We start from the raw sequence: 13,454 nt of genomic DNA on the forward strand, positions 1-13,454 counted from the left end.
CTTTGTTTTCCCACCAACTCCTTGCTCTGCCGGAGGATGCATCCTCACGCGCTGCCTCCCTCCTGCCTGGCTTGCGGTGCTGAATCCCCCAAGGAGAAGGACTGTGGCTTCTCTCCTGTTCCCTCCTCTGGCCTCTCGGAAAGGAGGGCAACATTGGTTTCCCCTCCCCATCGCACGCACACAACGCTGGAGCCCCTGAGAGAACACGTCTCCCACACTCTTCTTTTTTTCCACCCATCCTCCAGTTATCACTAGCTACCCGTTTATGCAACCTGCAGAGCCCAGGATGATTGGAAAGGTCTCTCTCCTTGATACCAACAATTCAGTGTGCCTTGACATTTTAATAGCCTGCCAACGTAGTGAACACAATCGAGCTGGGCAGTGAAGCAAAAATCATTAGATAAGCAAGATAATCTAAACGGAAAAAGCAGCCTTGGCCGCCTGCTCCTCTTCTGGGGCACCTTGCTGACCGCGCCACATTAGGGCTATTTATCTTGCACTTTTGCTAGGCGCAGTGCTCTGCAGGGTTCCAACTTTATGCATCCAGACAGAAGGGCACACTCCTTATTGTGCTTGGCATTATTCCTCTCCTTTCTGAAGAGAGGGCAAAGTGGCTCAGGGAGGCCCCTTGCTCCGTCTCGGACTTTCTTTGACTTGAGGTCTGGGGCTCTAGGAGTCTAGGCCCAGCTGAAAAGCTACTAAGAAACCAAAAGCAGTAAAACAGGACTACTGCCGACAGTAAAACAATACACTACTTGTGAAATGCATCTTGGTATGTGTCACCTTTCAGTTCCCACGCTGAGATCAGAAGAAAGGTTTCCACCGTAACAGGAATGATAGACAGGAAGGTCACATGTTAACTGGGTTGCATCATTGCCAAAAGGGCTTTCTTCGTAGGCTAATGTCGTGGGTTCAGTTCCTACCATATTGTATTGTTTTGTGTTGTGTTGTGTTGTATTTTAGCAAGCCTGGAAAACAAAGGCCCCTTATGTGCCCTCCCTTTAACCATAGATGCCGTTAAGGCTTAGCCAGACCTTTGGCTCATGTAGCTCTGAAAGCACCATGAATAACATCAAGCTAAATGAGCCAATCAGCAAAAGGACTGAAGCCGCATCCCACTGCATCATTTTACCTTTTGAATGAAACATTAATTTGCCCTCTGGATCCCATGGTCTTCCACTCAATTTAGCTTGAAACTGTTGTAGCATATACTTCCTTAGAAATGCTTTCAAAGGCCAACAAAGCGCCATATTCTCCCTAAGGGGGGAAGCGGAGTTAGCAGGCAGAGCTGGCAGAAGAGAGCTTGATGTCCCTGCTTTATGACAGAGCATGCACCCCCCCCACACACACACACAAACATGTCTACCCATCCCCATGATATACCAGTGTCAACTTTTTGCCCTGCTCCTTTCCCCACAGCTCCTCTCCAGGCACCGTCTTAGTAGGAGTAAGATGCTGACTTTGCAGGCTATTCACTTTATGAATACGACTCTCGGAGGGGAGAAGACCTTCTCACAAGCTCAGAACTATGTTATCATCGTTATTAAGGAACTTTAAAAGGAGTGAGGAACAGAAGACATCGCTGGAATTGCAGGCTGATTGTGATTGATGTGTTCCTATTAGCTCCTCAGTGTTATCTCTCTGGATGGCAAGAACAGCCAGTGGCTTGTAACACAACAGATTACCTGCGTTCTCAGCCCCAGACGGATGTTTAAATAAAATATAGTCCCTTTTAGCGAGAAGCTCATTTTCTCATTGAGCCTCCCAGCCTATTTCATGTCAGCTCTGATTCGCCATGGCTCTCCTCAGTAAACATGTCTTATCATTAATAATTCTTTACAAGCCCAATTTCAGAAAGAGACTCTCTCTTTGGGTGTTTGTGTGCGTGTGTACGTATGCATGGGCTGTGGGCCTGTTGGTCCCCCGGCTGCATTTTGATACCACTTTGGGAATCCAAGGTGCTTCTGTTCAGAATTTCACCTGCCGTGCCAAAAATGATTGATTGCTCCGCGCAGGCTGGGTGTCCAGCTCTACCCAACAAATGACTTTGGCCCCTAACAGCAGGCCTTGGCCAGATAGAAATCAATATTTCACCATTAAAATCTATCAGAGAAGAGTTAAGGCACCATCTGTCCCTGCCGCCTTTCCATGGTCTGTGAACATTAAATCCGACACTTGTAGTACATGAGTAATCAATATATAGTAGTTCACAGATCATTTGTGGTCCCCTTTTAGCAGTGATGGATGCTTGGAATAGTAGTGATTCATTTTGTCACACCATTAAACAAGATTCTGTCTAGTTCCTTCCTGATTTCATTTAGAGGATCATTCTTCACAGTTCATATGAGAGGAACGGTTTTACCAATCTGCCTCTATTTCAATAAGTCACTTTATAGAGATTTTGTGTCCTGCAGACTGTAAAAATTCTGGAGAGATAGTACAAACATACCTCTAAAACTATTCACTGCATGACATATGCATAAAGTGTGAAACATTGAATGTAAATATGTTTACCTCTTTATCTACAAATATTGGTTTTAACTCTCTTGGCTCTGTTGAAGAAATATGCAGAGAAGAATGAGACGGATATTTCCAAGTTGGAAATAGCAAGGTGATTAAAATAATGATTAAAGTAATTGTCAGCTCAATTACATGGATTTATGGATGGCCTTTTCTAAATCACTGAAAACAGTTCAGGGGGTGGGGGGTGTTGTTTTGTGCTTTTTATAAATAAATATAAATGGATTTTTATGGAGTATTTTCTCTGGGCCATCACACAAATAGTATGTATGTATGTATGTATGTGTGTATGTATTTATGAACGTGTATTTCAGCCCTCCCTCCCATAGGGCTGAAGACAAAGTATAAAAGGACACTACACTTGACACAAGTGAAAGATCAGATGAAATAAAACGGGTATTACAGCTTTACCTGGTTATGTGTTGAAATCCAGAAATCCCAGAGAAATCTTTTCTTCAATGCTGAAAAAAAAAGGAAAGCAGAGATAAACAGTAACATGCAAATCCATTCTCTAGGCTTGGTCAAACAGAAATAATTAGCATGGAACAGTCCTAGTGTAACTATTGTATCATTTCATGAGCATATGAGAAGGGCTTTTTTTAAACCTGTCCATCATTTGAACATCAAAGTTGCTTATGATTATGGGATGGATGGATGGATAGATATAGATGTTAGAATCATAATCACACTGAATTTAATGGAGATTTGCAAGTCACCAGCAAAAGTCATTTAAAAACAGCCACCTTCAAAAAATGTTGATTGTGGAGTCATTTACTTAGCTGAAGTAAGGCTTTTGTGAAAGCAGCTAAAAAATTTAGAAAGCATGTATCTGTTTCATAAATTTTATTGCAATTTATCTGGACTACCAAGTCAAGTTCCAGACCAACTTAAGCCCCCCTCTGTCTCTGTTTCATAGAACGCCACAGATAGTGAAAATCTGTCCATGCAAAAGCATGCACACTTGGATTTGCTTTCTCCGTGGATATAAGTGGACGTGGGATATACTCCTTTCTCCTTGTCCAGTGAAAGATAAAACAAGTTACAGCGAACTAGGATCTCATAATGGTCATAAGAAAAGATATAAAGAAGTTACTCAATTATCTTCCAGGTAGTTATTTCCAAGCTAAGGTTGCATATAAAAGATTCCATGATGACTACATTGTCACATTGTACTAAACCATAATGTTTAGTTTTGACATAGTACGCTGTCTGAACTTAGTCTCTTTGATTTATTTAATAAACTCTGTGGTTGCATCTGTCTTTCCTGTATTCTGAGGAAATGAGTCATAGCCTTGGTTCTTTCCATGGCAATGTCCACTTTCTTATTCATTCAGTAGTGTTGTAGGCTTTTTGTGGCCAGGACTAATTGGTCCTTCTATTATGTCCCTTTGAAGCTCTTGTACATCCAGAAGTGACACAGTAGACTTGCCTTTGTTGCCCATGGAGATCATGTTCTACTTGCTCCAGTGATGGCAAACGCTGAATCAAAGCAGGAGAGAAAAGAATGGCAATTGCCCGATCTGGCCCTCAGGTCATTTTAAGCATTCTTTCCTGCTTACCCCAGAGATAGATTGTATTGTATTATCTTTATAATGTTGATGACTGTGCTTTTAAGTTGCAGCTGTATTCTGAGATATTCCCATTTGATATTTAGATGTGCCTTGTTTCAAAAAAGCGATTTATGCAGTATATATGATAGACATGCAACACATCTGTGGGGTGGGGGGCTGAAGGCTGCATTAGGCCTTGGAGTGGTTTGGCATGCACTCTCTGAAAAATAAGCAGAGACATAGTAAAAAAGTAGGTGGTGATTTCCTTGATTTAAATTTCTATTAAAATGGATTTGAATACAATTGCTACAATTATTTGATTCTTTTCTCAAGGCCTCCAGATGGTGCATGAAACCTTGAAGTCTCAGGTTATGCATACTTGATATATGACATGCAATACCTGCTAGGGGCCATGTCCTATTCTTTCAGGAAGTTGAATATTTCTAGTACATGCCCACATGCAGAAAGGATAGTTCTAACCAGACAGCACCTGAACAGAGCTGACAATTGTCCCCTTAAGTTCTTGCTATATATAGCCCAGTCCCTTCTAGTCTATGAACTTACACCCAAACCTGTCAGGCCTAGCCCAAGGAACTCCAGGAGACCATGCAAATTCTGTTCAGCAATGTTTATTAGCTACAACCTCTATCAAGAATCTTCCCAGACTGAAACTTTGTTCCCACAGTAGCTGTGAAAACAGAGTGGATTCCTCAGGGAGGTGCCAGCCTCATCCTCTTATCTCTTCCTCGCTCTTCAGGAGATGAAAGAGGATGCTTGCCTCCCTGAGTGTGGCCTTCATAATTCCATTCCATCACAAAACCACATTCAACAAGGTGAAGTGTCTCTGGATGAATGAGGCATATAAAATAAATAATTATCTCCAAATATCAGTAGAGGTCTTAGATGGGACATTTCACCTGAATTTGGCCTAACGATTTTCTATAGACATTTATTCTCAGTTATTTCCTGAGAAAGATGACATATCTATATAGTGTTCTTGGTGGCTTTAAAAAAAAAAACCTCTTCTGCATTATATTAACCCCCAGTTTCCTGATTTCTGCACTCCTTGTCAGTTTTTCAATTCTATCTGTCAGCACATTCAAGTGCTTCTTGTTGCATTATCCACTTTCTTTATACTCATCCTCTGCCTTTCTTCAAATCATCCAGTACTATTTCTCCTTGATGGGATCATATAGGTCATTTTTCATACATTCAGCTGAAGTCCTTCTTTCCCACTCCTTCACGCATTTGGTAAAACATAAGTTTTATATCTCTTTCTTATTTGCCAAGAAGAGAAAATAGCTTGACATGAGTGTTTAACAAATATATTGCTGGGAAATGGGATTTCTGGAAAATGCCTTAGATGTACCACAACACTCACTAGAGTTATATCTGGATATAGTTAATATATTTATGTTAAAAACAAAGTTGATATCTTGTTTTATCCATACTTCCTCTACCTGGTTCTGTCCAAATGATATAGACTGCAAATCTCATCACACACCCTAACATTATAAGGATGATGTGAATTGTATCTTTCAGGTTATAAAAGGTTAGTCTAATTTGAAAAGTATTATGGACTACTTGATCCAAGGATGACTGATACCAGACTATTCTTAAGCCATTCTTTTATTATGTTAACTATTTTGGTTATTGGAAAGAGAAGGAACAAAACACCACTCTGTTTCAGGCAGAACATCCCTTTAACCCCAGAGTTTTTCAAATATTGTTTTATTCATTTTTATCATTTAAATTATTATATCATGCTTTAAAAAGCAATCAAAGCAGCTTTCTAGGATTTTGTTTTAATACTAGATTGATTTGAAATTGTGATTAAAAAGATACCCTATGTATTATGGACTAAAATATAATACAAATGATATTCATTTGAACCTAGTGAGTTAAAAAGTGAGGGTGGAAGAAGGTAGCAGATAGATGGGACAACAAAAATGAAAAGGAATCAGAAATATTTTAAGATAAAAATGTGACTGGCCACATAGTCCAGTAGCCATTCATATTCAGATAGCATTCAGATGGGCTCTGAGTGATACACCTATGAACAAAAACATCCAGGCATATTCATTATAGTCTGTCTTCTCTCTTTTACTTTTTTTTAAAAAAAAATATTGTTCTTTCCATATCTTATGGTCCTTCATTTAAATGTTGATAAGCAAGTATTTCAGAATGAAAAGCTTGTGTGGTAACAAAACTGTTTGTTTTTCCCCACCAGATGAAGATTTCTCTTGGGCATTTAAAGATGCATATGATATTCTATCATTTTAGCTTTATTCATTTATCTTAGCTCTTGCATTTGCTTATTATTTTATTTGTTGGTTTTTTCTGATTTTAAAACTTTGTTCTTGTTCTATTTTAAAATGTTAACTGGACAACATCTAGAGAACATAATTTCTGGACATCGCATAAACACAAATGACAATGATGATATTTCATTGCAAGAATGTTTGTCCTAGTCTTCAAATGCAAGTGAAATTGTGGCCTTCTGGCCTGCTGGCATTAACTTCTTGGTTACTAAAAGTGATATATGAATCCATTAGTATATACATTTGTCAAGAACACATACCAAATGGGAACTGGCTGAGAACTGCAGTGCTACCAAAGAGATTGTAAAATATGTCATTTTGCCCTTCCTGCTAAAATGAGGATATTATTTGTGGTTCCAGTATATAGTTTTGAAATTTGATTTAGAATTGTCCCAGCAGGGTGTCTCTCTGAGCATTACTGGGTGCCTTTTGGACTGCATGCACCCCCGATGCAACATAAATTTCAAAAACTTTTGGTTCCTCACCACATTCAGGAAGCCTGTTTACATTTTTTCTCCCTTACTTCCAGCAAGATTATCCTTTGCTTGTGGGCTTCTTCTTCTTCTTCTTTTTTATGGAGAGACTGCCTGCTATGTCCCTGCTCCCCAGCTTCTACCTAGCATTTTGTTCCCCTCCACTTGGGAAGAGCCCTCAAATGCAATTCTTTTCCACTCCTTTACTTCTCTGGTATCTAGTTAACTCTAAGGAAACCATTATGCCATTGTCTTATCACACTGTTATCACTATCCTGTAGTTAATTTCCAGCTCAGCTGCAGCTCAGGAGAAATCACTGGGAAAAAAAAAAGTTTTGCGGTGTTAATGCTGGACAGGGAAGATGGGTTTCCATTGGCTAGGAATTCTTGCCTCATTGTACCTCCCAGCTCCTTGGATCTCCCCACTCTTGCTGAAATCAAGAGGAGGTCCTTTACCACCATTCCACCATTTATTTAAAATGGGCAGAAAAGTGGTTTTGTAGGTCACTTGCCCATTGGAAAGCCACATTGTCCAAGTCACTGGAAAAAGAACTGCTGGACAAGCAAAAGGACAAGGGTAAGAACCAAGGTAGGGTGCTAACTGATTGACATGTTTTGTGTTCCACTATCAGCAATGGCAGCAATTTGGACAATGAGAATTGGATTCTGAGAGTTTAGGGATGAAAACAACAGCTGGATGGAAGTGCCCTTAAGGACATGAAACAAAGGTAGAAAAGGCCATCTCCTATGCATACAGTTGAACTTGCAAAGACTCTCATATAACTGGGAAGTTTGTCTTCAGCATACAATATTCCCGGTTGTATGAAAAACCATGCATCTTGACTTGTCCATGTATAAGATTCCCTAGTCCAGGTGTCACACTGAACATGTGGCTATTTAATAAGAGAAGTGGACATATTTTCTCTAGAAGATACAAACTTCTGAGTTTAACTTCCTTCAGAGTCTAATGTTTAATCTGTGAAGAGAGTTGCCTGCTCCTTTATATCTGAGAAGATTGTCAGATGGAGATGAGCATATTTCAATTGCTTGGTTTATTAACATTTATAGCTCTTAAAACATAGTCCCAAAATGCACTGGGAATGATATAATATAATCTTTCCCTAATAACCATCCTCTGGATTCTGGTTTGAAAATGTAAGAGTACTAGAAAGGCCTTCTGAATCAGGCCAGGACCCAATTAAACCAGTTTTATTTTTCCAGTGGTGACTATCGTGGTATTTCCAAAAATCAGAGCAGCATTAAAGGGAGCCACATAACTCTTCAAAGATGTTCCAGCTGTGAATATTTGGAGATGGAGGCACCATCCATCACAGCTAATAACCATTAGTAGGTCAAGGTTCTTAGTGTATTAGATGGTTTTTATCTTGCTTTAAAAGTTGCAAGGTAGAAATCCAAAGAAACTGCAAAGTGAAGAACAAGCGGCACAGTCACGGCTTCTTCTATTCGCTGAGCACTTCTTGCTGAAGGAAATCCATAGATGTAAAAAATACAGAAAAGATGTTGGAGAAGGTATGCAGAAGGTATCAGCAAAAATGGACTCAGTCTGGGAAAACAAGAAAGCATGAGAAAGAAACTCAAAATTGCCCTGCCTTGACTCTTTTCGATATAAGAGGGAGGAAAGAGGAAACACATCAGGCTTTTGAGATTCTGTTATTAGAGCCTGTATCAATAAAGTAGACTTCTAGTATTTCTTGTAGTGTCTGTTCCCTAATCTGTTATCTGTTCCTCTGTAACTGTCTTGTTTGATTCTGCAACCAAACAGGACAGACTCAGACTCCAATGGATAGTTAAGACTGCAGAAAGGATAATTGCAACCGCCTGCCTTCTATAGAAGAACTGTATACTGTGAGGGTCAAAAGGAGGGCGGAGAAGATATCTGCAGGCTCTTCACATCCTGGACTTAAACTGTTTCAACTTCTTCCTTCAGGATGGCACTATAGAGCACTGTATGTTAAAACATCTAGACACCGGAACAGTTTTTTCCCTCGTGCCATTGCTCTGCTAAACACTACATGATAAGATATGTGCTGGACAGTGGCTTCTCCCTTTGAAAATGAACAGGTGTTGGTCCATGGCGGTAGTGTTATTCTACTGTGTAGCATGACTGCTTATTATCATTCCTTCTTTCTGCTGTTATCCAAATGCACTGTTGCTCTTGCTTTTTGTTTTTTCACCAAAGATAAATTCTTTGTATATATTTTATACTTGGCCATTAAAGTATTCTGATTCTGATTCATCTGGGCTACCCCAAAGGGCTGACAATAGGATTGGGCTCTCCATAGTCAAATATAATGTGGAAACAAGCCTACCCCTTCCTTCCTTTTAACAGCTTGACAAGGAATCCCACATTCAGACACTTTTTGAACCTTGCCAAAAAAAAAAGGACAACCATCAACCGGTAGCAAAGAAGTCCATAAAACGGTAACCCTTTGCTGCCACTGAGTGGTCATTCAGATTTTTGCAGCCCTCATATGGTACTCCAATCATTACATGCAGACACTTTTCAATGTATTTTTTAGATATCCCTAGCAGCTGCCTTTGGGTCCCAAACCATATCGCCTGCAAGCAACTCCCTTGCTGTAAATCCTCTTCCAAACACAAAGCCCTGTGGGTGATGTTGGCGGGGGAAGTTATAAGGGAACAAGACTAATCAGGACTTCACTGTGAATGCAAATACATCCAATTAACAGCTATTAAAGAAGAGTTTTATGGCACCATGCACAATGAAGGCCATTATATCCAGTGGAAATTAATCTTAATTATTTGTACCTGTGTACATACATGCAGAGGGAAGCAACTCACATTAATCTACATTAAATGTAATACATTGTTGGTGTATTATCTATTCAGAGTCTGAATTGACTGCTGGGCCTTGCATATGTATTGACAATGCTAAGCCAAGTAATTGAAGTGCAGCATGTTCCAAAGACACAATTTGTTCTGTGCGTAATAAATCAACAGTTAGAATCTTTTACACAATTAAAAACAAAAGCAAAAGAGAGAGAGAGCAAGCAACAATCTCTTTTCAGGAGGCTGAGAGGAGAAACAGATGTTATAGAAGTTCATGTTACAGTTTTAAGGAGCGTCTCTGAATGCATAATTCTGTGCTTCTCAACGGTTTTTAATTGCAGTAATTAGGACGCCTAAAACATTGCAGGGTTGTACCATGTGGTTAATATTGGTTGTTTGTGATAGCCTGGATTATAGGATTATCACTAACAAGTTTCAGGGCTTAGTTATGTTGTCTACAGGCTGAAAAGCTGTGGTGTGTATACGCCCAAACACACACTCTTATGGGAATGAGGTGTTTCTTGCTTTAGATACTCATCTAAGGATCAAGCACCTGCACCTGCAGATGCTCAGGATTTAAAAGTTGAGATGAATCAGAGGAAATGATTTGCACTTCTGTGGCACCGTTCAAGGACAGTCTTACCAGGAAGTGAACTTGGTGCTTACCTAGAGCTACCAGACCTGGGCTGCGAAAACCCAGATGACCACTAGAGAGATGACCACTCTGCTGCCGTCTAGTGTTAAACTGAATTTTTGCAACCCTGATCTGATAAGTTGAATGGATGCTGTCCCTTCCCGCCCCCCACCCCCATTATTGCTTGTTATATAAGAGTATTCAGTCCAGTTTTAGAGGTGAAATATAGCTATTAAAGCTAATAGCCGTCAATAGATCCATCCTGTGTTAATTTGTTTCACTGTTTATGAAAAGTGATCTAAACAACTGCAGGCCATCTTGTGCAGTGAAGAATTGCATTCATTAGTGAATGGCTTGAACAGCGATGGCAAAGCACAGGATCTGCCACAGGGTTACCATGCCATCCATGGGAACAGGTCATTTCAAGTGTCATCATTCTGATTAAGTCTCATTATTGTGTGCTTTTCCATCATATGTAATATGAATAAAGAGGAGTACAATTATTTGTAGTTCTTTATTACTAGAGTACAGTATGGCAGATATGTCTGTTCATGCAAAAATAAGCAATTGAGCAAGCTGCTTTACTTTGCTGAAGAAACAGTTATGGTTGTGTGAGCAAGGAAGAACAACCCTCAGCTGGATTCAGCTGAAAATATCTCAATCCAGTTAGATTAGTTTCGACAGAAATATCACTGCAAGCAGCTTTGTGTATTTCAAACACTCTGGCTCTTCTGTTTGTGTTCTCTTTATTTTTGTCTTATAATGCCTGCAGTAGGGACTAATAAAAGAATATTTTAATTAAACTGCAACAGCAGTGATACCTCGTATTTGAAAAGAGGGTTGTTTTTTTTAATTTTTTCACTTGCAGTATTTTATACTCCTTACAATAATGGATAGATGTTATTCTGAGGGGTGTGTATCACGCACAAGATTTAGTTTGGGCCAAACTAAATAATTTAGGAAATATCTCATTTCAGTTTAAACCAGTGTTGTCCAAACTTGGCCACTTTAAGATGAGTGGACTTCAACTCCCAGAATTCCCCAGCCAGCCATGCTGGCTGGGGAATTCTGGGAGTTGAAGTCCACTCATCTTAAAGTGGCCAAGTTTGGACAACACTGGTTTAAACCAAATCAGTCACTGTCCTCCATGACTCAGGCTTGAATCTGAAGCAGCAGAAGCTAGACAACTAAGCAACCTATTGGGCACTGATTAGTATAGTTTTCCAAAATTAGCTATAGGAGCTTTTGCATTTTTAAAAACATGTTGGCCCTTCTTTTGAGGACATGAAACTTATTAAATTTCAAAAAATAGGTGGAGCAATTTTGGAGAAAGAGTCCTTTAAAATCTGTTTCTGGGGAAAAAACAAAACTGTCATTTGTTAGGTAGCTTGGAACATGGGGACATGTGCAAATTCTGGGCATAAGGAAAAAAAAGAATTGTTTGTTTCCCCCTATTGTTTAGTGGTCAAAACTGTAGTCATTGAGAAGACAGAAAGTGTATTTAATTATAAACAATAGGATCTTTTAAATAATAGTATTATGAAATCATATTTCAAATAATATTTTAATTTCAATTTAATTTTAATTTAAATATTTTAAATAATAATAATAATATCATAATTACGATTAGTAATCGTGTATGTTATTAATAGTAATAGGAATTTCCCAGGCATGGGGGTTAAAGAATTAGTTGGAACCCATGAATTTGTTGTTCGGTTTGTAGTAGATAGTTTTTAACCTTAGTTGTTGTTTATGCTTTATGCTGGTATTATATTGCATTTTTAAATGTTGTTAGCTGCCCAGAGTCACTATGGTGAAATGGGTGGCTAAATAATTGAATAAACATTATTATTAATATTATTATAGAAAAAATGCTATAACTCCTGTATTTTGGACAGAATTAGATGACAACTGTAGGTGATGAATTCTTCAAGGTCAAGTTTCAAATACCAACTAAATGATTTTTTTTTTTTACTTTGGAAATTGGAACAATGAGAATTCACTGATTAATTCTTTCTGCCTCATCCTTTGCATGCTATTAGGCATATAGATCAATGAAGGTTGCCATCCTAAGCATTTTTTTAAGGAATGAGTTTCATTGAATCAATAGAAATACTAAGGAGACATTTGTCTAAATGTTCCATACCTTTTTCTGAGGGTAGAGGGTGGACTGGTCCCTTATTCCCAGCCTTCAAGCACTTCTGAGGTAGTCCTCAGTTTAAGAATGAGTTCCATTTCCAAGGTCTGTCCTAAAGTTGAATTTGCCTGTAAATTGGAACAGTATTATTGTATAATACTGCATAAGAAGTACTGTGTAGTGAACCATTGTGTATTTAACTCAAATCACTGTGTTTTAATCTTGAATTTTGCTACAATAGGCTCCATTCCTTTCTATGGGTCGTCCTTAAACCTGGCATTCTTAACCTGGGGACTACCTGTACTAATACCTGGGATTTCTTCTGAAAAATATGAGAAATGGTAAAAGTTTTCACAGGAGCCAGAAAGCCGGAGGATGAGCAATGAGCTAGCACTAGTCCTGCTTGGACTCATCATAATCCTCATCCTAATCCTTACCCAGTTCATTATGGTTTAAACTACTTCTAGCCAGTTTTTCTATTACGAAGTCCTCGAAGTGGGTTTAAGATTAGATATGCTTTGAGCATAGTGACAGCAGAAGATCTGATATGTGCTTTCAGGCTAGGATTTTCTGAGGGCAGCATATAGTGGAGAAGAAGTTGATCTGTGTGGAGTGGGAGCGAGGAGTGGGTTTTGCTGGTGGAAATGATGCAAATCATGACAAGACAGTGATTCTTGTTCCTTATTCTTCAATCAGCAGAAGTGAATGCAATTATGTATCACCTTCAAGCTGCTTCTGAGGATCTGGGGAGAAAAAAAAAGATGGCAGAAAGGAGCCCTGAGAAAATAACGCATACAATCCAAGGTGCATCACTGGGCTAAGTGAGCTATTGGGCAAAACAGGAATTCTGCCAAATAAGGTTTCTCTGCCCTAATAGGACTGTGCAAAGTATCTGGGAGGGCATTTCCCAAGTCCCATGGTAGAGGTGAAAAATCACTCCTGGAAGCATTGGGGCAGTCCAAAAAGCTCCACGTGACTGCTTCAGGGATCTTCCCAGGTCTGTGCATA

General features: G+C 39.2%; 1 long non-coding RNA gene across 1 annotated transcript; it reads right to left on the reverse strand.

Moving 5' to 3' along the window:
• Window positions 1-1,076: 1,076 nt before the first annotated feature.
• LOC148215063 (uncharacterized) lies at window positions 1,077-13,184 on the reverse strand. Its single transcript, XR_015797187.1, has 3 exons — window positions 12,456-13,184; window positions 2,932-2,981; window positions 1,077-1,257 (listed from the first exon to the last, which is right to left on the reverse strand). It is a non-coding gene; the product is annotated as an uncharacterized LOC148215063 (long non-coding RNA).
• Between the last annotated feature and the right edge of the window lie 270 nt (window positions 13,185-13,454).

The sequence above is a fragment of the Python bivittatus genome, unplaced genomic scaffold (genome assembly GCF_059951505.1).
Source record: "Python bivittatus isolate LINGU-HERP-01145 unplaced genomic scaffold, Pbiv_v1 ctg000480_np1212, whole genome shotgun sequence".
In the NCBI taxonomy this organism is placed as follows: Eukaryota; Metazoa; Chordata; class Lepidosauria; order Squamata; family Pythonidae; genus Python; species Python bivittatus.